The sequence below is a fragment of the Rattus norvegicus genome, chromosome 20, assembly GCF_021556685.1.
Source record: "Rattus norvegicus strain SHRSP/BbbUtx chromosome 20, alternate assembly SHRSP_T2T, whole genome shotgun sequence".
Taxonomy (NCBI): domain Eukaryota; kingdom Metazoa; phylum Chordata; class Mammalia; order Rodentia; family Muridae; genus Rattus; species Rattus norvegicus.
This window is the reverse complement of record NC_141553.1, coordinates 25,895,899-25,922,495: the sequence shown is the minus strand read 5'-3', so window position 1 is coordinate 25,922,495 and position 26,597 is coordinate 25,895,899. Positions and strand designations below refer to the sequence as shown.

The window sequence follows — 26,597 nt, the reverse complement described above, 5'->3', positions numbered from 1 at the left end:
TATAGTCTTTCACTTCCAATAATTCTAACCTCCGGCTTGAATTCGAAATGGCTCCTTGTTTTGGATAGGGATGACAGAAAGTGAAATCTAAGTTATTTAGAGCTTCCTAAGAAGTATGTGGGTCTCTAGGGAATGTATGTGTCTGGCCTTTTTCAACAAAGTATTTTCAGTAACAAGTTGTCAGTGAGGTCAGCGTAGAGCCCAGGATTAGATACCACCCACCCCTTGCTTGTAACCTCCCCTTTCTTTCTTATCCTGGGTGAGTGGCTAAAGTGACTACCCCACTCTCAGTCTCTTTTCTCCCACCTTTCGAGCTCTGCTCAGCAAACTCCCTCCAAAAGCCGAACTCAAAGCACATTTACTTTACAGGAAGCATCAGAAAGGTGAGTCACTTTGTAACAGTGAAGAGCGGGCCTTCAGTGCACTCTTGGGTTTCTGTGCCACCTTCTTACGTCATGGGTTTATAACGTGGGGTTCCGTCTGAATGAAACAAGATAACGTTATTCTAGGAAATGGGGATGTTTTCACTAGCTGTGATGAGAAACGTAGGTTTTCCTGTTAATTTCAAAGTTAAAAATAACTTTCGGACTACGCCAGGGCAAGCTAGTAGCCAAGGTCGTGCTTAGCATTCGGCCAGTTTTTGGCTATAAAAGGCCAACTGGGTGCTGTGTCGGGAAAGATAAGATATGGCCTGGATACTTGGGCTTCAGCATGGGACTGGGGAAAAGGAAGCAAAGGTGGAGGGTGTTTGAACGGGCTTTCTTTCAGCTAAAAGTTATTCATAGGAGATGGAAGGTGTTTGAATGAGATAGTGGCAGAGTATCAGTCTCTCATTTAACATTGGCCGTATACTTCTTATATAATTAACAGCAGAATTAGGAGGTTGAGGAATGATCTCAGAGCTGTCCGGCATTTCTAACCATGTGAAAATCACAGCGTAGAGTATTTTTTTTAAAACTTGGGATAGAATGTCTATACAGAGGGAAGGTTGCTGGTTGAATGCATCTGACTAACTGCAAGCAGCCCCTGTCACCTAAATCAAGGATAGGAATGGAAACAATGAGTTCAAGAGAAAAGAGGGAATCGAGGAGAGACACCAGGAGCTTCACTGGCTGCAGAGGTTTTGAATTGCAGATCTATGCCACGAAGAAAGACAAGCAATATGTCCGATGATTCAGGAAACCAGTGACTCGTTTCAGACACACAAAAGGGAAAAGCAGGGATTCAGATGAGCCTTGTTTCTGGGTTGTGGCTAGCTCATTCAGGTAGAATGGAAGAACAATGTACAGAGAACACTTAGGATTTGAAGTTGTGGGTCATCAATGGCCAGATGTCAACAGAACGTTTGACTATGCTATTGCAATTTCAGTGTTTGTTATACAAATTATCTCAACAGTAACACAGGGGGGACGGCACAGACATACTGTATCTGTTACATCATTCTACACATAGTTTGAATCTTCTTATTTGAGTAAAAGGATTGGGATTTTTTAGAGTAACACTTTTTTTTAAATTTATTTTTATGGACATAATTTGTGTTTGTTGTGTGGTTTTGAAGGAATAGAGGAAAATTCATTGTTTGTGATCTCACTGATTCGAGTTTCTTTCTAGTCTTCTTACTCTCCTTGGCTTTAGAATAATTGGTATAATACTGAATATAATATTTGTAGCCTGGCTTTTTTGCTTAACCTTAAGCTTACATGTTTACACATATTCTTATTCACTGTTTTATATAGCTACTATGGCGTTGTGTAGCAACTTCTCAGTGAATATAATTTGTTAATCATTGCTGAACATGCAGGTGCTATGAAAAATATTTTTGCATATTTTTATGTGTCTATTTATGATCAATTCTCTAATCCCATTCCTAAGTGTGGGTGGTTGGAATGCAGAACACTACACTTGAAGGTGAAGCTTGTGATCTTTTAAGATGTGTTTTTATGGTTTTCCTTTTAAAGCATTATAAAATTTGTCAGCCAAATAAAATATTTATGAAGTGTTTATGATGTGTAAACACACATATCAGGCAGATGGAGAACAACATACTAAGAGTGTATAAGGACACAATTGCTTAGACTTACAAAATTTCAATTTATAAACATCAACACATGGATTTGAAAGAGCTTCACTTCTTCCCGAAACCCGTACTATTGTTGTCGATCGTTTGTGTCACGCCAACTCGGGAACGGTAGCATTTGCAAATTATGTCTGCTGGAAAACTGTGTGTGCACAACACTGGTTTACAGAAAGCTGATGAGCGAGCTATGACAAGCAAACAGCAAAACCAGGCAGAGGCAGTAAACACCTCAGTTAAAGGCCAACCGGGGGAAATCACAATTATAGGGACTAAATCTATAGACTGCAGAATTGAAAGAAAAAGGGCGAAGGCATGAGATAAGGCGTCAGTCAGATGGGTGGGAGTCAGGGAAGAAGAGCATCAGGTTTTTAAATTGTTGAATTAAGGATGCATGACTACAGATTGGAGGGAAAGGCTAAGGCCTGGTGATAAAAGTGTCAGAGGTGACGCCTTGTACAGAGAAACCAGTTTAGAATGGGATGGGCAGAGGTATCAGTATTATTTGATGGGAGATGAGGTAGAGTTATGAATTCTTTTTTTTTTTTTTTGGTTCTTTTTTTCGGAGCTGGGGACCGAACCCAGGGCCTTGCGCTTCCTAGGTAAGCGCTCTACCACTGAGCTAGATCCCCAGCCCTGAGTTATGAATTCTTAAAGAACATATTTTGCCTCTATTTAGGGAGGGATGGCTCAGTGGTTAAGAGCACTGACTGCTCTTCCAGAGGTCCTGAGTTCAAGTCCCAGAGCTTAGTGGGTAGCTCACCACCATCTGTAATGGGATCTGATGCCCTCTTCTGGTGTGTCTGAAGACAGCTACAGTGTACTCATGTATGTAAAATAAATAGATAAGTCTTAAAAACAAAACAAAACACTTTCAATCATGCCATTTTATTTTGGGGTGATATTTTGAGGGGCTCCTTAACCATGGGCAGGCATTAATTCTCTATCCTCTATGAACTGTGGTTTGCACATTTCTATTTTTCAGTTTGGAATAGAAAGGATTCATTTCTTTTTCTTTTTATCTTTATTAACTTGGGTATTTCTTATTTACATTTCGATTGTTATTCCCCTTCCCGGTTTCCAGGCCAACATCCCCCTAACACCTCCCCCTCCCCTTTTGTATGGGCTCCCCTCCCCATCCTCCCCCCATTACCGCCCTCTCCCCAACAATCACGTTCACTGGGGGTTCAGTCTTGGCAGGACCAAGGGCTTCCCCTTCCACTGGTGCTCTTACTAGGCTACTCATTGCTACCTATGAGGTCAGAGTCCAGGGTCAGTCCATGTATAGTCTTTGGGTAGTGGCTTAGTCCCTGGAAGCTCTGGTTGGTTGGCATTGTTCATATGGGGTCTCGAGCCCCTTCAAGCTCTTCCAGTCCTTTCTCTGATTGAAAGGATTCATTTTTTTCCCCCAGAGCTGGGGACCGAACCCAGGGCCTTGCGCTTCCTAGCAAGGCTCTACCACTGGGCTAAATCCCCAACCCCCGAAAGGATTCATTTTTAAGATGAGGCGTTGGCAACCCAGTCTTGCCTGAAGAGATACTATGCACCTTGTAGTGAAGACTTAAAAACAGCATGTGTTCGTGGATCATTGGCTTACAGGAATGCTAGTCCAGCAATTCAAAACCATGACTTTCTGATTCTTGTTTGGATATTGGATTCTAAGGGACATTGTGCTGTGGAGTGGTTAATCTAATGTAAAATGACAGATAATTGACACTGCAGGTGTTTTGAAAGTAAGGATTATTGGGTGCTGCTCCTGACTTTCCTGGACTTAATTATGCCTCGTAGCTATGTTGCTGTTGCCTGGACTTCAGTCAGTAATCTGTAACCAATTTAATAGCTAACTCTAGGGACTGGGAAGTGACTTAAAATTCCCGTGTGTAGAATGGCTGCCTTGGCATCTCTTTCCCTTTCCTCTCCTTTCACTCCTTGCATTAATTTTTTTTTTTTTTTTTTTTTTTTTTTTTAGCTAAGGCTACCCAGAGAAACTCTGTCTCAAAAAAGCCAAAAAAGAAATTTTGTGTGTAGGTGCTGTTTTCCCCCTTTTCTTGTGTGTGTGTGTGTGTGTGTGTGTGTGTGTGTGTGTGTGTGTGTGTGTACGCGCATGCGTGCATGTGCTGTGATGCCTGTATGGAGGGCAGAAGGTAGCAACTGACCTTAGCACTTTCCTTTACAGTGATGTGGATCTTGGTTGGGACTCACTGTACCTTACTTAGGTGGTCTAGCTTGGATGCAGGTGCCTTTACCCATTGAGCCATCTCCTGTCCTGACTTTAATTTTCTTAACCAGTATGCCTGTATACTTCCAGTTTCTCCTGTCAGTGGGAAAACTGATTTGATGCAGACAGAGCAATGTCCAATGTAAAGAAAGACTCCCCCACATTTGAACGTGAGCGTGTCAGCCCCTCCTGCCTTTAATGCTGCTCAGAGTATAAGTTGAGGGTCTCAATTTGCTACTGGTCCCAGCAAGGACAAAAACAGCTTGTGCCAAAGTATAAAATCAGCTGTCCTGGAAGCATTCTGTAGCAGGACTCTGCAGATGATCGAAGCAGTCATTGATTTACAGTGTTATGGGAACTACTTGTAGAAATCACTTGGATGGCATTGCTTAAGTTAAACCAAGCATTTATCTCCCTTGCTAATATATGTGAAAGCAGAGAACCGGGAAGAAGGCATACAATTATTACATAAGAATGGGTGTCAGAGTCCCTAATATGCCTCCCCGAGAAGGCTACAGAATGGCTAAGGGGTAGCACTGACTTTAGAATTTATTCTAAATGCTGTAGATCATTGCTATTGAACCAAAGAGCAGGGTTTGTGTGTGTGTGTGTGTGTGTGTGTGTGTGTGTGTGTGTAGGACGATTAAGAAATAAAGTCTATTCTAAAACTTTCCCCAGCCAGGTGAACCTTAGTCTAGGCTTGAATTTTATAAATTATTTCATTGAAATTTATAGAATTAATAGATTTAAAAAAAAGACTTATTTTTATTTCATGTGTATGAATGTTTGCCTGTATGCATGTGGGTGCACTGTGTACATGCAGTGACCATGGAGGTCAGAAGAGGGCATCGGATGCTCTGGAGCCCAAGTCAGTTGTAAAGATACCATATCAAACCATATCAATCCTGGGCACCGAATTCATGTCCTCTGTAAGAGCAGCCAGTGCTCTTACCTGCTGAACTGCCGTCTCCAACATCAGACCGATTCGCTTTTCTACTGGACTTTGCTGTTTCTGTTTTTCCAGTATGGGGTAACAAAGCAATCACAATTTTAAGAACCAAGTAGTCTGTGATAAATGCTGCTGATTCTGGTTGCATATGCAACGTTCATGTGTGTTCTCCCTCCTCCCCCGCCCCCCTCCCCCTCGTTCTCTCCCCCCCTTTCTCTCTCTGTGTGTGTGTAAGGCATGAGAAGGCCTCTGAGCTTGTATAGAGATGGGGGGACAAGTTCATAGAGTCAGAGACAGGCAGAACCAGGGACTGAGTGCAGATTTTCAGGCTTATGTGTCATGTGTATTTACGTACCGAACCGACTGGCTGGCCTCTAAACTACATTTTAATGGAAACATTTCCCCACTATTGGTAAATAAAAAAATAATTAGCGTTTTAAAATCTGAAGCTGGGCTGGCATTAGGAGCTGTTTCCTGCTGCACAGGTTTTAGGGACCATACTATCAAGTATTCCTGTAGGATGTGTTAGATGTGTTCTTCTCTGATGGACGTCCATGTGGCAACATCAGAGACTTGCTTCCTATCCTATCATCAATCAACTTCAGTTTTCCTGACAGTTTTTCATGGACACTCTTGAGAGCTCGAGTTGCATGCACTTTATTCCAACCCAAGCATCTCCCTCTGCCTCTCCTCCAAGTGGTCAGCCATCTTCTGTACTTTTGATTGTGATAACGTGACACAGTCTGTGAGAATGGCATGGATTCTGACCGTATTTTTCATTGACAGAGCAATGCTGAACATTATCTGTACATTTTGATTTAATTACATTTTTTTTGAGACACTACATAGCTACGGCTAGGTTGGAACTCTCTATACAGACCGGGTTGGCCTTGAATTCACAGAGAGCTGCCTGCCTCTGCCTCCTGAATTCGAGTTAACAGCAAGTGCTTCCACACTTAGTGTCGGTAAATCTCTGATAACTTCAGTCTGTAAAACGAGACTCATACTTTATGTCACAGTCTGTTGAGGGTCACTGAATATTGAGCCAAAATTCCTGCTGTAAACAGTAATTGTGATCTTTAGAGGCAGCACCAGGTAACTATCCAGGCTGATTTGGCTGAAAAACTTGTATAAATGTTTATTGGCCAGTTGTATTTCTTTTCACATAGATTCCCATTATGAATCATTGCCCAAGTTCCTTTCCTGAGTCCTAAAATAAATTCTACCATAACAAACAAAATTAGATTATTTTGTGCTTTTCTTCCCCCCTCGAAATTAGTTGTTCACTTTTGACTTTTATTTTTAAAAAATTACATTTATAAAGCAAAATATTATTGTAGTCAAGAATCGAAACTTCTTTCAAAATTAACAAAAGTTTTTATTTTATGAGATTTATTTATTTCATTCTATGTATGTTTTGGCTGCATGTATGTGTGTTCACTATGTGAGTGCTGGATATCAATGCCCCTTAGAAGAGGGCATTGGTCCCCTGGAACTGGTGTGACGGAAGGCTGTGAGTCACCATCTGGGTGTTGGGAACCACACCCTGGTCCTCTGCAAAAGCGTGGGTCTCCAAAAGGGTGGGTCTTAACCACTGACCCATCTCTCTGGACCTTTAAACTTCTTTTATGGCTTCTGGATCTTAGGTTTTGCTTGGAGAGGGTTTCCTTCAACAATAAGTCTGCTAAGTCTGCTTTCAGAATGTGGAGATCTTTCTGGAATTGAATTTAATTAAAGGAATGAAATTGAATTTAATTAAAGGAATGAAATTGAATTTAATTAAAGGAATGAAATTGAATTTAATTAAAGGAATGAATCTGGGAATCAGCCCCTCTACCCTCCCCAGTTAAATATTTCTTCACTTCATATATTATATTCCATCTTTTAAAAAAATCACTCTTTTCTTTGCTAATTCAAAATGCTCTTTTTTTCTTTTTATCATGAACTAAATTTATAATGGAGCCCTTATGTCCATTGCTGCTACTCTTGGAGCTTGTATCTCACTATGTAGCTGTTAGCAATTCTCCTGCTTCGGTCTCCTGAGAGCCTCAGCACATTCTTTACTTTTAGAACAACTTCATTTATACCAGCGTGAATTATGCGTGTGTTTATGTCTGATGAAACCGGAAGTTGCCAGACCCCGGCGAGCTGGAGTTACAGGGGTTGTGAGCTGCACAGTGTGGATGCTGGGGAACCTCTGGAAGAGTAGCAAGATTTCTCCTCTGTTGCCGAGCCGTTCGCTTTTTGAGGTTTAATTTTATACTTAGGTGTAGTTGCCACGTGTGGAGGTGCCTGTTGGGGGCAGAAGAGGGCATCAAATCTGGAATTACAAGGAACAAAATGAATAAATCTAATAAAATAAATCTTTAAAAAGTTAAAGAAGTAAGCTACATTGTCCCATGTGGGTATTTGGCTTGAACCTGGGCCGTCTGAAAGGCAGGAGGCGTCCTTAATCCCCGAGTCCTCTCTTCGGGTCCTCATACTCTGTTTTCAAAAGTGGGGGGTTGGGGATTTAGCTTAGTGGTAGAGCGCTTGCCAAGCAAACGCAAGGCCCTGGGTTCGGTCCCCAGTTCCAAAAAAAAAAGTGGGAGGGTTAGCTTCTCGTTCTTTTACCCTTTCAACATTTTCTTGGTTACAAATGAGTTTCTTTAATTACATTTTTTATTTTATTTTTGAGACATTCTCTGTCTACGTAGCTGTGCTAAACTTTATAGAGTAGCTCAAACTCACAGGATCTACTGTCTCTGCCTCCTAAGGCTGGGGCTGAACTGCTTTTGTGGGGTCTCTAGCCCAGGCTGGCCTCAATCTGTCTAACGGAAGATGGACTTGAACATCTGATCCTCTCACCGCCACCTCCTGAGCACTGGGATTATAGCTTGTGCCTGGGTGTTTATGAGGAGATGTGGACTGAGCACAGGGTTTCCTAGGCAAACACCCTACCAACTGAGCTACATCCCATCCCAGTCGAATTCATGGTCTTGACATTTCACTGCCAGGAGAACTAACATCTTTTAATGTTTAACCTCCATGTACATCTTTCTTTTTTTCTTTCTCTTTCTTTTCTTGGTTTCCTTATTTTTTTAAATGTCTTTCATAGAATCTTAGAGTTGTCTTCATATGGTATCTATAATTGTTGATACCATCATCTATTTCCTTCTGCTGTTTAAGTTCTGTGTAAGGAGATCTGCTGATTTTACTGCACACCCCTGTCTTACAGAGATGCTCTGGTGTCTGAGGCATACGGTTTGATGGATTGTTGGGGCCCAGGTCACCATGTTGGCTCTTCTGTATTTGCTTCCTATCCTTTCCCAACCTCATGCTTTAAATTTTATTTTAATAAAAATTATTATTATTATTGCCACAGTATTCTATGTAGCTGGCTTGGAATTTGCTGTGTAGAGCAGGCTGGCCTTGAACTCACAGAGATATGCTTACTTTTGCCTCCCAAGTGCTGCTATAAAAGGATTGCACCATCACTCCCAGCTAAAATAAACATTTCAAAGAATGATTCAAAAAATTGTTAACTATGTATTTGTGCCCCTGCTTGTTTGCATATGTACAGCATTTGTGCATGTACCTGCAGAGGTCAGAAGAGAGTGTAGGATCCTCTGGTACTGGATTACAGAGAGTTGTGAACCACCTGATTGGACATTGGGAACTGAGCCTGAGTCTTCTGCAAGAGCAGTAAACACTCTCAGGTGCTGAGCCATTTCTGCAGCATTAATTTTTTTTGTTTAAGCTGAAAAAGTTACATCCCATTTATAGTTTCCAAAACGAAGTACCTAAACCAAAAGTCTATTCTAACTGGCTTAAGCAAGAAGTCTTTTGTGAGCTACATAGAGCACTGCAAGAATCCTCCAGGAGAGAGAGAGAGAGAGAGAGAGAGAGAGAGAGAGAGAGAGAGAGAGAGAGAGAGAGAGAGAGAGAGACCAAACCAGAAATAGCATCTAGCTACACAGGTTGTGGTTGCTGGGAATTGAACTCAGGACCTCTGGAAGAGCAGTCAGTGAGTGCTCTTAGCCTCTGAGCCATCTTTTTTGGCCTACCTTTTGTTTTAAAGTCTTGGTTCCCAGTTAGGCTTGTATCTGCTGTGAACTGCTCAGCAAGCTGAGGCACTTATCTTTGCTTGGTGTTTCCCTCTCAGCTCTAATGGGCTCCAAGGTGTTCTGTTCTGTGTAATCCCCTCACTGTTTCTGCCTCTGCCACTTCTGTGGTGTGCTCCTCTTGTTAATAAGGCTTACGTTCAGGGTGGTAGTTTCGTTCTGTCTCTTATGTTTTCTGAACGATAAACTTCCTGGGAGAGAGGTGAGGAAAAACGTGAAGACTGATTCCTAGAGTTCAGATATTAATTACTTAATTATTCTCTTGGCTATGTTGAATTCTTGGATATTTAAGTATTTCTTGATGTGTTTTATAGATTATCTAATTTTTATTTTCGAGAGAGGTTCTTGCTTTGTTACCCAGACCTTGTGCTTGCCCTGTATCCCAGGCAGGCCTTGAACTACAACCCTCCTGCCTTAGTCTCCCGAGTAACTGGTGTTATAGGCCGAAGAAAATTTTCCTCTGTTAAAACCTTTTCCTTAACATTATTCATTTTTTCTAGTGTATGTGCACATATACATGCCTGCACATGCATGGTACAGCTTGTATGTGGAGGGCAGAAGACAGATAATTTATGGAAGTTGGCTCTCTCATTTTATTATGTAGGTTTTAGGTGTTAACCCCAAGTTATTAAATCTGTCGGAAAATGCCTTTATCTACCTTTCCATCCCACATATTTTCTTGTTTTCGAAAGAAGATTTATTTAATCCCATATTTGTTTTAAAGGATGTGTCTTCTTTGAAATGCATTGCTATTGATTTCAATAGAGCAAGGTATTTCTGTTTTAATTCTTTTTAATGTTTTTAAGATAAGGTTTCTCTATGTAGGCTTGGCTGTTCTGGAACTCACTCTGTAGACCAGACTGGCCTCAAAGGTATAGAGATATGCTTGCCTCTGCCTCCCAAGTGCTGGGATTAAAGGAGTGTGCCACCCCTGCCAACCCCTGCCTTAATTTTCTAAAAATTTATTTTAATTTACTTTTTTTTTGTACTTATTCACTTTACATTCCACTCACAGCCTCATCCTGGTCACTCCCTCCCACAATCCTTCCCCCATTCCTCCTTCCCTTTTCCTCTGAGTGGGCGCCTCCCTCTCCCCCCATATTCTTCCATTCCCAAGCACTTCAAGTCTCTAAACTTCAAGTCTCTTCGAGGCTAGGTGTTTCCCCTCCCACTAAGGCCAGACAGGGCAACCCAGCTGCAAGAACATTTTCCACGTACAGGTAAAAGCTTTTGGGATAGCCCCTACTTCAGTTGTTCAGGTCCCACATGAAGGCCAAGCTGCACAACTGTGTGGAGAAGCCTAGGTCCAGCCAGTGTATGTTCTTTGGTTGGTGCTTCAGACTCTGAGAGCCCCAAGGGTCTAGGTGAGTTGACTCTGCTGGTCTTCCTGTGGAGTCCCTATCTCAAGTGAAGGGCAAGCATCTTATGTTTCTGGGCCATGAAGGCATTTCTCCCCTAACCTCGTTATTTGGTTCTTTTTTGGAGGTACCTTTAATCCTAGGAATCTTAGATCATTTAAATGACACATGAGTCTTGGCAGTTCAGAGTTCAGGTTCTAAAAGAAATACATAAACCAAAATATTCAGAGACTCTTTCTGGCCGCAGCATTTCTGTGTCTGTTTCTGCCACACAGGTCTGTGTATCCCAGGGTACAATACGTCAGCCACACAGTGAGTTCAAGCAAGGTAAGCTTGAACTTCTGGACACTGCCGTGTTCTGACTAAAGGTTCTTAGAGATTGACTGCTCAGAGGTGGCCTTAAGAATAGCCCCTACCCCTGTCTCATCACCACACTGGCTATCTAAAAAAGCAGCTCCTATGGATTCAGGGATGGAAGCTGCCCTTTTGGCTCCTGACGGGATGTGAGAGCATATGGGTGGCTTTGAGGGTGTGGCTTCAATGGCTGCTGCATATTCAGAAACAACAGAGCTTTGTTTCCACGGCACCCCAATTTGTACCATTCATGAAATCAATAAGAAAGTATGATAAACGGAGTTAATTAGAATCTCAAGATAACCAGTATTTTATTTTTAGTAAGAGTATGTCCCACATGTTACACAGGATATAACCTAGGTCAGAAGCTTACTTCCTGTTTACCGGAATAAGGGAATATGTTCCTCATGTTTGCGAGGAACATATTAGTGAGATATCCTAGTGAGCTCTTGTGTCTCAGAGCGTATAACAGAGTCCTTTCCTGGTGTCACAAAGGTTGTCCCTTCTAATCTCTTCCACGCAGGGCTGACCAATACTGGGAAGACTACAGGAAGAGTATAGAGGGCATGGAAGTGTTTGGTGAAGGGAGTGAGGAACAAGACTTTGCCAACGAACTTGATTTTAACAAGTTTATTTTCTTATTGTCTATTCATTTAATTGTGTTTGTGTGTTCTATACATGTGTGCGGGATGCTCCTGCTGGTGTGTGTGTGTGTGTGTGTGTGTGTGTGTGTGTGTGCATGTGTGTGTGGTACATGCAGAAGCCAATACTGACACCAGGATGCCATCCTTGATTGCTTGTATACCTTGTCTTTTGAGACAGGGTCTCTTATGGAGCCTGCAGCTCACCATTTTGGTCAGGCTACCTGGCCAGCAAGACCCAGCAGTTCTCTTGTGTCTGTCGCACATAGAGCTGAGGGTTACAGGTGCATACACCACACTTGACTTTATGTGGGTGCCAGGGTTACAAGCTCAGGTCCTCATGTTTTAGTAGCAGAGCACTTTACTCACCAAGCCAGCTCCCTGGCCCTAGAAGTTCTAAAAAGTTATTAGTGTGCACACATGTGTGCGTGCTTTGATATTTGCGTGGAGATCAGAGGACAGTTGTGTGGAGTTGATGCTCTCCTCCCCTTCATGTGGACTTGGGATTGAACGCAGGTTGCCAGGGTTGTGCGGCAAGCCCCTATAGCTAGTGAGCATCTCCCTGGCCAAAGAAAGTTTGTTTTACATTTTTTATTTTACGCCATTTTTAAAACGAATTCTTAAAAATAAAATTGTGTCCTGTCATTGCTGTGAAGAGACACCATGACCAAGGCAACTCATAAAGGCAGACATTTAACTGTGGCTGGCTTACAGGTTCAGAGGTTCAGTCCAGTATCAGCATGGTGGGAGCATGGCAGCTTGCAGGCAGGCATGGTGCTGGAGGAGCAGAGAGTTCTACATGCCCTTAATTCTTAATTCTACAGAGAGATCCTTAATGCCCACCTCTACAGTGACACACTTCCTCCAGTAAGGCCACACCTCCTAATGGTGCCACTCCCTATGGACAAGCTTTCAAACACATGAGTCTATGGGAGCCAAACCTATTCAAACCACCACACATCTACTTATTCAGGAATTTACATATATTTATTATGTATGTATGTATGTATGTATTAGAGTGTGTGTGTGTGTGTGTGTGTGTATGTACATACACACATATGCAGCATGGTATATGTGTGGAGGTTAAAGGGCATCTTGCCTTATGTGAGCTCTAGAGATTCAGCTCAGGTCGTCGAGCGTCATAGCACCACCTTTACCCACTGAGACATTCTGTCAGCCCAGTAGGTTGTTTTTCTTTTGTAAGCATCAGCATCAAACTGGCCCTGGTTAAGATTTGCTAGTGAAGACTAGAGAGATGGTTCAAGCATGAGAATCTGAGTTCAAATCCCCAAGAATCCACTTAAAAAGCTGGGCACAGCGGTTCACGCCTGGAACCCAGCCTTGGGGTGGAAGGGAGAGGAAGACTCTCACACTGCAAATGCCCTGTTTCCTGCCTTGCTCCAGGAAGACAGCTCTTGATATATGTGTCACCGAGCGGGAAGTCTCGTCTCACCCAGCCACCGTGCTTGGTAGACTAAAAAGCAGAAACTCTGGGTGATGTGCCTTACATCTGAGGGAACAAACAGCTCTGTCTTGGAGTCATTGTGGCCACTGACAGGACCACAACAGAACCACAACAGCGAGAGCACAGCAGGAGAAAAGGTCACCATGGGGTGCGGGGGAGTTTCCATCTGTAAATCTTGTGTTGGGGCAGAGCACAGCATGTTTGAACAGAGCCTCTTGTGTTCTGAGCCACTGCTATGTTTTCTCTCTCGGAGGCTTGTAAATTGTCCCCCAAAGCTTTTGAAAGGTAGCAACTGGAGTGATTTTTGACTTGAAATATGTGAGATGGGATCTCTTTTTTAATCTCAAATGGTTAAAGTCAGCCCTATTACTCTATGCATTTTACAAATGTGACATTGTAACACGTTATTTTATAGTTATTAAATTCTGCAAAAGATTCTTTTTTTCTGTTATGATATGATCTCAGGAGACTATGTTTCTATTTCTCTATAGTCTTATACTTTGTAGTTTTGAATATACTTATTGTTCATGTCAGGGCTTTTTAAACTTTTTGTATGTATGACCTACTTTATATGAGAAATTTGCACGGGCATATACATATATGAAACAGTTGTACAATCAAATGTTAATTGATAATCAAAACATAAAGAAATGTATTTTAAGACAATTCTTTGCTACACACACACACACACACACATCTTATTGAAGATAAAGGCAAATTTATATAGTAATGAGATGCACGTGTATGCTTAACTTTTACATAAAGAGTTAAATCTTGGCTGAGTATTTTGTACTACAGGGTAGAGTTGCAACATATTTTACAACTTGTTAATATATGGTTCAGGCTGAGAGCACCACTTTCTACAGATACAGGATGGCAGAAGTGTGTTTAGGGCCAATTCAGAAATCATTAAAAATTCTGACCTAATCCCAAGAATCCCAAAATTCACTAGCGATTTTTATGAAACTCAAATTGACAACTTAAGTAGCAAATTAAAAAAAGGGAAGCATTCTAACAATTTTAAGATATATTAATTTGATACATGTTGAGAAGATTAATTATTTTATATCTGTTATTAAGTCTTTTTTGTTCTTTGTTTGTTTGAGACGGGGTCTTTTTACATAGCCCTGAATGTCCTGAAACTCACTATATTGGTCCAGACTGGCCTCGAACTCACAAAGAGCCACCTACTTCTGCCCCTTGAGTTTTTGGGATTAAAGGGCTGCACTACCATGTCAGCTCTTGGTCCACATTTTCCTTCCTTCTAGGACGTTGATCTCATAACCCACGTGTGCTGATGGTTGGCGGTGCCCCAAAGTTGGTATGCTGTCCTTACTACGTTACTTTCAATCTTTCTGGGGAATATACTTCTCCTATTACTCAGAGCTAATCACGCCATAGTACACGAAACAGATGCGGTTCTCAGGAATGAGGAATGGAGGTGGTCATGAGGCTGAGGAGGACGAGGAACAGACCTTCCGCTTGGCCTTCAGGGCCATGGGGAAGGATTTAGACAACATAAGAACAAGGTCCTTTGTAGAAATAGTTCATTGCAAGACTTCACCTTGAATGTGGGATCATGAAGAGACACGTGGACCCTCCGACCCAATGAGTGTTGCATTAATTAGCCAGGGTGAACTTGGGGACATCAAGGATAGAGAGTTAAAGGTCTGATCTTAGGAAGAAAAGGCTGGATAGAAAAAAATAAGAACTTATAAAGAAATGAGGATTAGAGAATCAAAAGAAGCATATAAAAAGTCAGCACTCTGCTTTTCTAGCTGATTGAAGAATTGAAGATAACAATGCCTGCAAAGATATTAGAGAGAGCTGTTTACTTACATTATTCAAAACGTTGTAAGGGATTGTTTTAGTTTTAGAAGTTTGTCATTTTCTAGTCTTATATGGAAGCAGTTACTAAAGACTGCTGTCTGCTGTACCAGAAAACAGCAAGAGCTGGGCCCAGCTCCCCATGAAGAACAGGCAATGTAAACACATAAGAAAATGTGCTTTTGCTTTGAGTTTAGTTTCTGCTTTAAGGAAACGGGGCTTGGAACTATAGATCCGGGATTCATGAAAGTTATGTAAATCTAAGAATTTTTGATAATTATTATCAACGATCAAAGCCTTGCTGATGGAGCTTAGTAAATAAAAGACTGGGTTCAGGTTATTAAGCTGTTAAGCTAAGAATAAAGAATACTGAGACTCGTCAGGGAACAGAGGTACCTGAACCAGCAGCTTGCATCTCATACTGACTCCCAGTCATTCCTGGGTCAGCATGGTTGCCATTCCTACCCTTCTTAGGACCCTCCTCACGCTGATGCAGGACCTCGGCACCAGGCCAGCTAGGGAGACGTAGAAAGAGACCGTGTCTCAAAAAATAATAAAGAACTTTTAATTAGTAAGGAAAAAAAATCAGATAGAGAAGAATCTAAAAGAGTCAACCTGTGAAAACTAGAACGACCAATCAATAAATGAAAAGATTATTAGTGTGTTTCACCAGTTATTGGGTAAGAACAAATCAAAACAAAAATGGACATGGTATTTAATATGTGGACTATCTACTAGATTAGTAAAAGTTAATGTCTGGCAATCATATGCATCTATGAGACTGGGGAGGGGCCAGTGAGATGGCTCAGTGAGTTAAGGTGACCTGACTTTGATTCCCAAAGTCCTTAAGGTGGAAGGAGAGAACTGACCCTTGCAAGTTATTCTTTGTGTGCATGTGCCCACACAGACACACACACACACACACACACACACACACACACACACACCAATAAAGAAATAAATATAAAAATAAACAGAGTATTAAAGCAAAGGGAACTTTCCAGAGAATAGTGCACAGCGCGGGAGATTGGCTGAGACATCAAGGTTCACAACCAAAGCAGCAGAGACGAGAATCTCCTTTCCAGGAAGCATCCGTAGCAGGGCCTGCAAAGTTGTGGGCAAAGGGCCTGTGTGTTAGGCAAGGGCTCTATCACCAAGCTGTATCTCCAGCCTGAGACCCTGAGGCTCTCTCAGAACCGATTTTCTTGGCTCGTATGCATGCCTTTCTTTTGCGTTATGTAAACTCGGGCATTCTAGAGAGTTAATGGAGACGTTGACTCTCTAAATAACATAAGTAAACTAAACATGGCTACTTGGTGGTGCCATCCGTCGCCAGTTTTCTGTTCTTATCTTTGGTAACAGAGTGTGGGAGAGAGGATTTCCTTCCCCTCTCTCTAATATAGCTCAGCAACCGAGAGGCTCTCTGCTCTGGAATGAAGCAGGTTGGCACAACTCCATAAGTCTCATGTGGGAACAAGATACAGAAGTTTCTATTTTTTACCTTACCGCCATTCCTCTCCTTTGAGCTCAGTATTCATCCCATACCCAGTCTTAGAAGATCCATACTTATTAATATGCGTTAGAGTGTCTGTCATTTTCTTTGTGAAGCGTTTGTTACAACTTTTGGAGCAGTTCTCAAGTGAGGTCTATTTTAGGGCCGTATTTCTTTGTTTTCTTATTATAACTTACCACAAATGCAGTAGACAACAGTTCCTGGGAGAAACAGATGCAACTTGCTAAATAAAAACCTGTGACCTCAAGGACTGCTATTTTAAAATCAGAGCAATACACTTGTTACTTTCCTCAGCCGCCATTGACGATGTGGTTTGAATGAACGGAGTTCTGTACAGAACTTCTGTAGAAGAATGTCAGTGGGCCAGAGCGCCTTCAGCACGATCATCGGTATTCCTTTATATCTGCCGTGTAATTTCACGTGCTGCTTCTCTTCACAGCAGCTTTGCAGGGGCAGGTCTCACTTCACAGTTCAAGAGAAGCAGGTAAATGGTGGCCATTGTGGAGAAAGCCATGGAATGTGGTGGGTCTTGAATGCAAGCAGTTATTTTCATTAAAAAAAAAAACAAACCTCTCCTTTGTTTTAGTTTATATTAATTGTACAAAACAATGTGCTTCATTGTGACACAATGCACACACATAAAAAATACCCTGGTCATTTCCATCCTTGTTAACTTCACTCGTTTAGGAGCTTAAGTAGCCCAGGCTGGCTTCAAACTCCATCTGTAGATGAGGATGACCTTGAACTCCTTGCTCTCTTGGCTCTGCCTCCCAGGTGCTGGGATCACAGGCTTACACCACCACACCAGACTCTTCCTCTGTGATTTCCCATGGAAAGTGCATGTCGTCTCACGGACTAGCAGGGGACACAGAAGGACACTTATCACACTTCGTCTTTTAGGGTGACACTTCTTAGTCCCCGGACTCTGCATTTGTAGATGCCGGTGGGATACTACTCGCTAATGCTATCTGAAACATGCCGGGATCAGTGATGCTTCTAGATGTGCTCACTGCCTGTGTTACCTCTCCTGTGCCTGTTGCAATAATTTAAGGAAGTTCTTTTGAAGGGTTTTCGAAAAGTCAAATCTATGAAGGCATTTTTTTTTTTTGCTCTAGGTACAAAGGAATATCCTAAATGACTAATATATATTTGTCAGCCCCCTAAGTATTATCGTTAATTATTTGTTTTTTAAATTTTAAGTCGTTTTAAGTAGAACCAAAACTAAAAGGATCTTTAGACAGAAATTTTCAAGACTTCTGGGGAAACCAAATCTGCACAGTGGAACAGGGCTCACGAGACCCTGTATTAGGAAGCAAACTTGTTGGAAACTAAGGTAGAACTAAGTGGTTAGCTGAAAGCAGGAAAACAAAACAAAACAAAACAAAACTGGTTACTGTATGCCGGACTTATGCAGCTGATTGGCAGAGGGGATAAGCTAATCACTGGCGGCATTGACTTTTCGGTTTTCTTTTGGATGAGTAATTTGAAAACCAATTTTGAGCATCTGTTTTATACTACTGAGAATGTGTCAGTTTAGGAAATTAGGGCCATAAAACTCTGAAAGAGAATCAATAGCATTTACATTTGGTTGCCTAGCTGTTGTTGCTGTACAAGTAAAAAACCTCCCGTCTTCAGATTTGAGAACTGTGTATGTGTGTGTGTGTGTCTGTGTGTGTGAGTGTGTGAGTGTGTGTGCATATGTGTGCATATGTGTGAGTGTGTGAGTGTGAGTGTGTGTGAGTGTGAGTGTGTGAGTGTGTGTGTGAGTGTGTGTGAGTGAGTGAGTGTGTGTGTGAGTGAGTGTGTGTGTGAATGAGTGAGTGTGTTTGTCTGTGTGTGTGAGTGTGAGTGTGTGAGTGTGTGTGAGTGTGTGTGTGAGTGTGTGTGTGTGAGTGAGTGTATGTGTGAGTAAGTGAGTGTGTGTGAGTGAGTGAGTGTGTGTGTCTGTGTGTGTGAGTGTGTGCATATGTGTGCATATGTGTGTGTGAGTGTGTGAGTGAGTGTGAGTGAGTGAGTGTGTGAGTGAGTGTGAGTGAGTGAGTGTGTGAGTGAGTGTGAGTGAGTGTGTGTGAGTGTGTGAGTGTGTGTGTGAGTGAGTAAGTGTGTGTGTGAGTGTGTGTGTGTATGTGTGTGGGTGTGTTTACACATTGGTGCGGAGGTGTGTCTGCATGGAAACCTGAGGTTGACATCAGGTATCTTTCTCAATGGCTGTCTATCCAATTCACTGGGGCAGGACCTCCCAATTGAACCCAGAGTTCACCTTTATGTCTAGCCTAGCTAGCCAGCCTGCCCAGGGACCCCCAACATGCACCTTCCCAGCAGTGGAGCCACAGGCGGGCCTCCATGCTCAGACATTTACTTGGGATCCAAATAGTGTTCCTTATACTTGCTAAGCAAGCACGTTATGCATGGAGAGTGTTGTTGTTGTTGTTGTTGTTGTTGTTGTTGTTGTTGTTATTGTTTTGTTTCGAGAAAGGGTTTCTCTGTGGCTCTGGCTGCCTAGGACTCGATCTGCAGACTAGGCTGTGTTCGAACTTACAGAAATCCACCTTTCTCTGCCTTCCGAGTGCTTGGGATTAAAGGCATGTGCCAAGTTTGTACTTTCAGAGTGAATCAGGCAAAAGGATGTTCATCCCTCCAAACAGAGTGTTTAGTTGTAAAACGAGGACTCTGGAGGTTGCATGAGAAATTTGTTAGTTACAACATTGTGTGCTCAAGAGACACATAATTATACTATCATACCAGTAACTGTCTGCCCTATAATTAACCTGTAGCTTCTCCTAGATATGGGCTAATTACTAATAATTGAGCATGGGAGTTAGAAAATGTACGTTAAGCAGACTACAAATCAAATTCATACAGGCCAGACAAACTGGGATATTTCCTAGTAAGTTTTCCTAAGGAAAATGGAGATGTTCTGTTGCAGTTCCTACTGAAGTATGAGAATAAATATCATTCAGTGTACTAGTGAGGATATTTAGAATCTAATGACACCCTCAACTGGCAAAGGGAGGGATTGCATTTAAAAGAATGAGTGACTTTAAAAAAAAAAAACTAAGTGAATCAAAGAATTGAAAAGTAGAAAGTATTGAAAAATAATATAAAAATTTGTAAATGTGAAGAATTAAGCTAACGCATTAATTAAATATATTCCCAAGAGAAGCTGGTATAAAAATAACCATAATTAGAATTTCCAAGTGCTCTGTTCTACTTTGTAACCAGGAAAGTCGATGGTAGGGAAAGCATACAGTAGGAAGAAATGCATGAATGCCTTGCTTCTATCTCTAGTAACAATTTCTATTACTTAAATTACTTGATTGATATTTAATTAACATTTGAAAATTATTTGTTTTATGCATATGGTGTTTTTTTTCCACATGTATGTCTGAGCACCATGTGCGCTCTAGAGCCCATGGAAGCCACAAGAGGACATTTGATCTCCTGAGACTAGAGTTACAGATGGTTGTGAGCTGCCATTCGAATGCTGGGCACTGAACGTAGGGCTTGTGGAAGAGGAGCCAGTGCTCTTAACCAGTGAGCCACTTCTCTAGCTCTATCAAATTACTTTATTTAATTTAGTACAGGTCTCAATTTATTGCCTTGGCTGTCCTGAAACTCACTATGTAGACCAAGGTGGCCTTCAACTCACTGAGGTTCTCCCGCCTCAGCCTCCCCAGTGCTGGGATTAAAGGCCCATGCCACCGCACCTGGCTTAAGTTAACTATCAGCTATTTTTACATTGCTGTTGTAAGATCTCTTTCTCTGGGTTCCTTGATTTAATTTCCGTAAAGAGGGATTGGAATATTCTTAGTAATTCATAGGCTTCATAGTTTCAGGAACTACAAAGCTTGCCTGCTGTGAATTCTTTATCTCTACTTGTATATGCTCCATTTTGGCTTTTGGGTGACTTGGGTGTACAGTGTGCCTGAAAGTTGTGTTCAGGCTGATCACGGATGACTTCATACTGCACCTTTGAAGACTAAAGTCTGATGTTTGATTTTTGTCTTTGCTGGCTTGTTGCTTTAAGAGCACCCATCCCCCTTCTCGCTTGAGCCACTGTGCCCTGTCAGTCATCCTGAAATACACTAGGGTGCTTGTCAGGCGGTTTGCTCACAGAGTCGTCATAAGCCAAATTGTGAGCCACAACCGTGGCACCGGCTTAATAAACACAAGGAGCTGCTTAGGCAGTGGCTCAGTGTCTCTGTGGGCCAAACTGTGTCCCGCCACAGGTGAGTCAAGTGTCAACTTTTTAAAATTAGACTTTTGCCATAAGGCAAACCCCATTATGGGCAGATTATTTGCCTGGTTAGATGACTTTGGGGGAACGAAGAGACATGATTTCTCTAAAATGGGATGACTAGGAACTAGGTTGTGCACTTAGGACTTTTATAAGGAAGTCTCCTTTTAGTTATCCTGAGGTTGAGACTTTGTGAAAGCTCAGATTTTAAAAATCTACCATTCAGAATGGATCTGCAGGCATTTCAGACTTAGATACAAATGCAATGTTCAAACAGTTTTTTTTTTCCTTGTGTAACAGCCCAGGCTGACTCAGTTGAGCAGAAGCTCAGTTCTGCTATTTGGAGTGTTTGATAGTGACATTAAAGACAGCGTGAAAACAGTTCTTGTGAGCCGGTGCCCAAGCCTCAGTAGTCTTACACAGAGCATTTAAAAACTCCAGGGTAACAGGACCTTTATTATTTGAGTAACTGTACACGAGGCACCAGGGACTTCACATTCTTTTAATATAAAACTTGCGCAGTGAGCAGTTTATTTGTGCAAACAATTTGGTTTCTATTATCAGCCTCTGAACTTAAATCGTGTGTGTCACTTGTGCCACTTGTATGCAGCCTTAAGTATTTGTGAAGAGAGAACCAACAAAGCCAGAAGGAATTCGTGGACTTGGATAATTTGTGTGTTGACGTGGAGTTAAAATTTTAAGGCTTTATCTAGTGCAAGACTAGGGAAAATGACTGTCTTTGTGGATGTATAGAAAGATAGTTTATCTATTCCTCACCTGTTGTAGAGAGGACTTAAGGTGCTTACAAGGCTACACAAAATTCAGGGTAAGCTAAATTAAATGTGGCGTGAAAAAGAAAGGAAAAAAGTGTGAGAATAGAAAACAGTCAAGAACGAGACTGAACAGGGAAAAAGAGGGGGTTCCCAACCGTGGCTCGACAGAAGAGAAAGTATAGCTTTGTATTTATCATGTGTGTGTGTGTGTGTGTGTGTGTGTGTGTGTGTGTGTGTGTGTGTGTGTGTTTATTACATACAGAAGTCTTAGAGAGGGATTTTGGGCAAACCTCCTTGCCCTGGGGGCAGTCTTGAGTGAGAAAATGCTGTTGGATTGTAAAGATGAAGTGGTCATTAAACATCATTTATGTTTCAGTGGAAATAAAAGTGGGGCAGACCTGCCCTTTCGAATCACCAGCTGATTTATGTGGCCTCATGTTTTCTAGGAGCAGGAAAAAAAGGCCTGTTCCTTAATTCAGAAACAGACTAGAGAGGCTTGGTGTTTGGGGAAATACTGAGTTGTCTAAATAGAGTTAAGCATCTACATAGCAGAGCAGCTCTGACCAAATCACGGTTGAAAACAAGACGCATTTACATAGGGATTGTACACATGTCTGTGGATACACACTCCTTGTGTTTTGTCTCATGCGTTGTTGTAATGTGGCTAGTTGCTTTTCTCCTCTTTTACTCTCTGTTTTTTTTGTGTTTGAGACAGGGTCTCACTCTCTAGACCTGGCCTTGAAATCAGAGATGCACCTGCCTCGTCTCCCAAGTGTTGAGATTAAAGACGCGCCTGCCCTGTCTCCTTGAGTGCTGAGATTAACAGTCATTTCGTTCTTTTTCTTTCTTTCTTTTCTTTTGTTTCCTATAGACAGGGTTTTTCTGTGCTGCCTGGCTCTTCCAGGAACTCATTCTGTAAACCAGGCTGCTCCCTAACTCACAGAGATCGGGTGCCTTTGCCTCCTGAGTGCTGGGATCAAGGGTGTGCGCCACCACCATCCGGCTGCCATTTCAGTCTTTTTTTTTTTTTTTTTTTTTTTCCTGGAGCTGGGGACTGAACCCAGGGCCTTGCATTTGCTAGGCAAGCACTTTACCACTGAGCTAAATCCCCAACCCTGCCATTTCAGTCTTTTTTTTTTTTTTTTTTTTCCTGGAGCTGGGGACTGAACCCAGGGCCTTGCATTTGCTAGGCAAGCACTTTACCACTGAGCTAAATCCCCAACCCTGCCATTTCAGTCTTTTTTTTTTTTTTTTTTTCTGGAGCTGGGGACTGAACCCAGGGCCTTGCATTTGCTAGGCAAGCACTTTACCACTGAGCTAAATCCCCAACCCTGCCATTTCAGTCTTGAACTGCAGTAATAGAGACTAGTTCTGGTCTTTATTGACCCAGCCAAGAACCAATTAGGGAATTGACACCTCCCTCCCATCTGTGTGTTCCAGAACAACCTCTGGGGCTTTACCTGGGGCTAAAACCACCAAACCCGTCACTATTTCAATGTACATTTAATTTGAATTTCAAATCCATTTAGGTCCAAACTAACTGGATAAGTGTCCCTGGGAACAAAGGTTTTGGGTAAGAGGGAGGAATTTAAAGATAAACTTGCTGGTGTTTTTTGATCTTCGAATAGCCACAAAACCTCTGCTGTCTTGAGGATTCTGGGCTCAGGGTGTTCCTCCTACTATGCTAACCCTGACGTATGTAAATGAAAAAGAAATGATCATAGAGACTTCTGCTGCCGACACAGCATAGTACTGGAAAAAGATGAGACAGCAGCAGTTAAAATTTTGCTAAAGGCTCCTCATGAGTTTATTCAGACATGAATGTGACGAACTGGGTCAATGGTCAGAGTCTTCTTTTTCTTACTCTGTTATTAAAAATAACTTCAAGAAGAATTAAACAAATAGTATAACGTGCTCAGAAATTGTTTCTATAGTTTTGACAATAAACACATATATAGGCCAACTTTGAATTACTGGAAAGAAAAGTACACATCAAATCGATACCACGGTACTGAGTTACAAGTAGCATTGAATGGATTCATCAGGTATGTGGGACGACTGGTAAACTGGACTCATAGGTTTGGATCCTGGGAAGTAAACATTATAAATAAGTCAGAGGGTCTTGAGAGATGGCTCAGTGGTTAAGAGCACTTGCTCTTCTTTCAAAGGATCTGTGTTTGATTCCTAGAACCCACGGGCTGACTCACAACCATTGTAACCCCAGTTATAGAGATCCAGCGTTGTCTTCTGGCCTCTGTGGCCACTGGACGCACACAGTGCACCTACGTGCAGGTTAAAATGCAGCTGGAGCCAGGCGTGACTATACATACCTGTATGCCTAACAGGTTCCAGTCTGAAGCAGGAAGTTGAGGCCACACAGGGCTAATCAATGAGACTCTGTCTGAAAAAGAGAATTCAAGTTGGGCTTGGGTGCTGAAGTACTTGAGTGGTCCGTCCGAGTGGAGCTGATGTGCTGACACAGCCGAATGACTTCTGAATGAGTTCTTCAAAGAACCCTATCAGACCAACCCAATGTTTCCTTTCCCTCCTCTCTCTCTTTCCAATGCTTGGAATCAAACTTAGGACTTCATTCGTGCCTCAGAGGCCCTTTTCAATGTCTCAAGCCAGACTTTTATGTTTAATTGAAATTCATTGAAAAAATATTATATATAAATATATATACACATTTACCTATATAGTATACATAAATATATAACACACACATATACATATTATTAACTTGTGGGCTGGAGGAGATGGGTCAACCATCAAGAATGTATACTACTGGGGCTGGGGATTTAGCTCAGTGGTAGAGCGCTTACCTAGGAAGCGCAAGGCCCTGGGTTCGATCCCCAGCTCCGAAAAAAAGAACCAAAAAAAAAAAAAAAAAAGAATGTATACTACTTTTGTGCAGGATTGGGGTTCTGTTTCCTACACTCATGTCAGGCCACCTGTAATTCCAGATCTAGGGAATCTGATGCCTTCTTTGGCCTCTGACACACACACACACACACACACACACACACACACACACACACACTTTAAAGAAAATCAGCCCTAAAAGCTTGCAACTTGTTAAGTCTGACACAGAAACTAGGCATATAACCACCAGCATACTGCAATTAAATGCAATGCTCTCTTCCGAGGTCGATTTCTTTAATCAACTCTGGCTTCTCACAAGTGCTCATTGCTCTGTCCCTATCTTGTCCTTTCTACGGTGTCCTGAATGGAATCAGTGGGTATGTATGTCACATACTCAGCGTGACATTTACGCCTTCCATTCACCTTGTGGCCTGAATCAACGCTTCACTGCTTTTTCTTGCATTAATACCGCGGTTTAATCATATCATCAATGATCTCATTGTTCCTGGATGTCTGAAATTTCTAGCTCCGTGTACTATGAATAAGGTCATCATGGATATTTTCATACATGACCACATGTAGACATACACTGTCATTTCTGTCACGTAGTTACTAAGAAGTGTATTTGGAGCTGGCTTGAATGGTCAAGAGTGCTTGCTGCTCCTTCCTGAGGGCTTGAGTTCACTTATATCAGGGAGATCACAACCAGCTCCAGGGGTCTGACAGTCTTCTGGCCTCTGAAAGCACTCACATACGTGTGGTACGCACGCACGCACGCACGCACGCACCCACGCTTAAAAGAGAGTCAAGTCAAACTGGCCAGACTCGCTGGTAGCAGTTGTCACTAGCTGTGTGTGAGATCTTGAGGTGTTTTTTGCCTTTGATCTTACATTACTAATCTTTTCTGTTTTAGCTATTCTAGATGACATTTGGTAGAGTCTGTCTTGAGTTTAATTTTCATTTCTCCAAGTGATAGTGAGCATTTTCAGATAGTGTCACTAGAGAAATGTGACTTGAATTTTACAGATATCACTGAACGTCTAGAATTGCTAAAATGAAAAAAAATCAACATACTTGTTGATCAGGTATAGACAGGGCTTGGTTAGATTTTGATTCAATTCTTTTGCATGGAATACTTCATAGGTGGTGTGACATCATTCCCACTGAAGAGTGTCTGGCCAGTCTCACTGTCAGAGAGAGTAAGACTGATCAGTGAGTCCAGTCTCTGTGTAGTCCCCAGTGTTCCTTAGTAAACACTCCCTACGAATCTTGGCTTTCGCTGATGGTCATTGTCTAGAACTATTAGCATAAAATTATAAATAGTCATTGTTACCATTCTATAGTTCTTCATGTTTTTTATTGCTTGGATTTATCCTATAAAAACCTCTTCATTGTTATTATTATTATTATTATTATTATTATTATTATTATTAATTACCCTAAAGCATAGCTCTCATTTCCCCATATTCATCAAGTTTCAGGAGCTAGGTGTTATCTTAACAATTTTGAAAGGTGACTGTTGACTCTTTCTTGAACTAATTTTAATAACTCATTTATCCTTTGTTCTACTGTAATTTCTATTCCATTCAGTGCTCATGTTTGGGTTTGTAAGAAGCTTTTGGTTCCTCAGCTCTTTAAAGTTTACCTATTTAACTTTATTTACATTTTAAAAATTTCAATTAAAATCCAGCCACTTTGTCCCCCAGCTCTTGAGCTCTTGACTAGACTCAGTGGGATTTACTTCCCCACATAAGAAGTCCCCAGTTCTTCCTGGTTTTGTACATCTCCTGACTCTGCTCCTGGGAGTTTCTTTCTTCCTTATGGGGAGTAGCAGTTAGGGAACAGTCTATTCACTAGGGGTACCAGTGCTGTCCTTCCCAATGTTTAGCAACAGAGCTAGAGAGTAGTTAATTCTCAGAAAGAGTATAAATGGTCTATACTAACACTTTCAAATATAGAACTATAAGGTGTAATTTAAAATTTTTTTGATTTTATATTTGTATCTTTTTTCAATACTGAAAAAACCATTTCATAATTTCACAAATGAAGTCATGTATACATGTATGCATATGTATTTATTAATATACTCAAATGGATATACAATATCTAAAATAAGAATTCATTTTATGAAGAATATTTTAATATTCTTTTCCCCTAGAAGTTATCGTTCTAGGGCTATTAGACAAATATGCTTTGAAGTCACTTAAAATTATCCTTTCATGT

The 26,597-nt window shown here is 41.6% G+C and overlaps 1 protein-coding gene across 2 annotated transcripts in view; it reads left to right on the top strand.

The window, feature by feature from the left end:
* Positions 1 to 238: 238 nt before the first annotated feature.
* Ctnna3 (catenin alpha 3) overlaps positions 239 to 26,597 on the top strand; it is a 1,520,222-nt gene continuing 1,493,863 nt past the window's right edge. Inside the window, exon 1 of one of the 2 annotated variants that reach the window (XM_087597777.1) lies at positions 239 to 383. The gene's annotated coding sequence lies outside the window, so the exon portion shown is untranslated. 2 annotated transcript variants of the gene reach the window in all.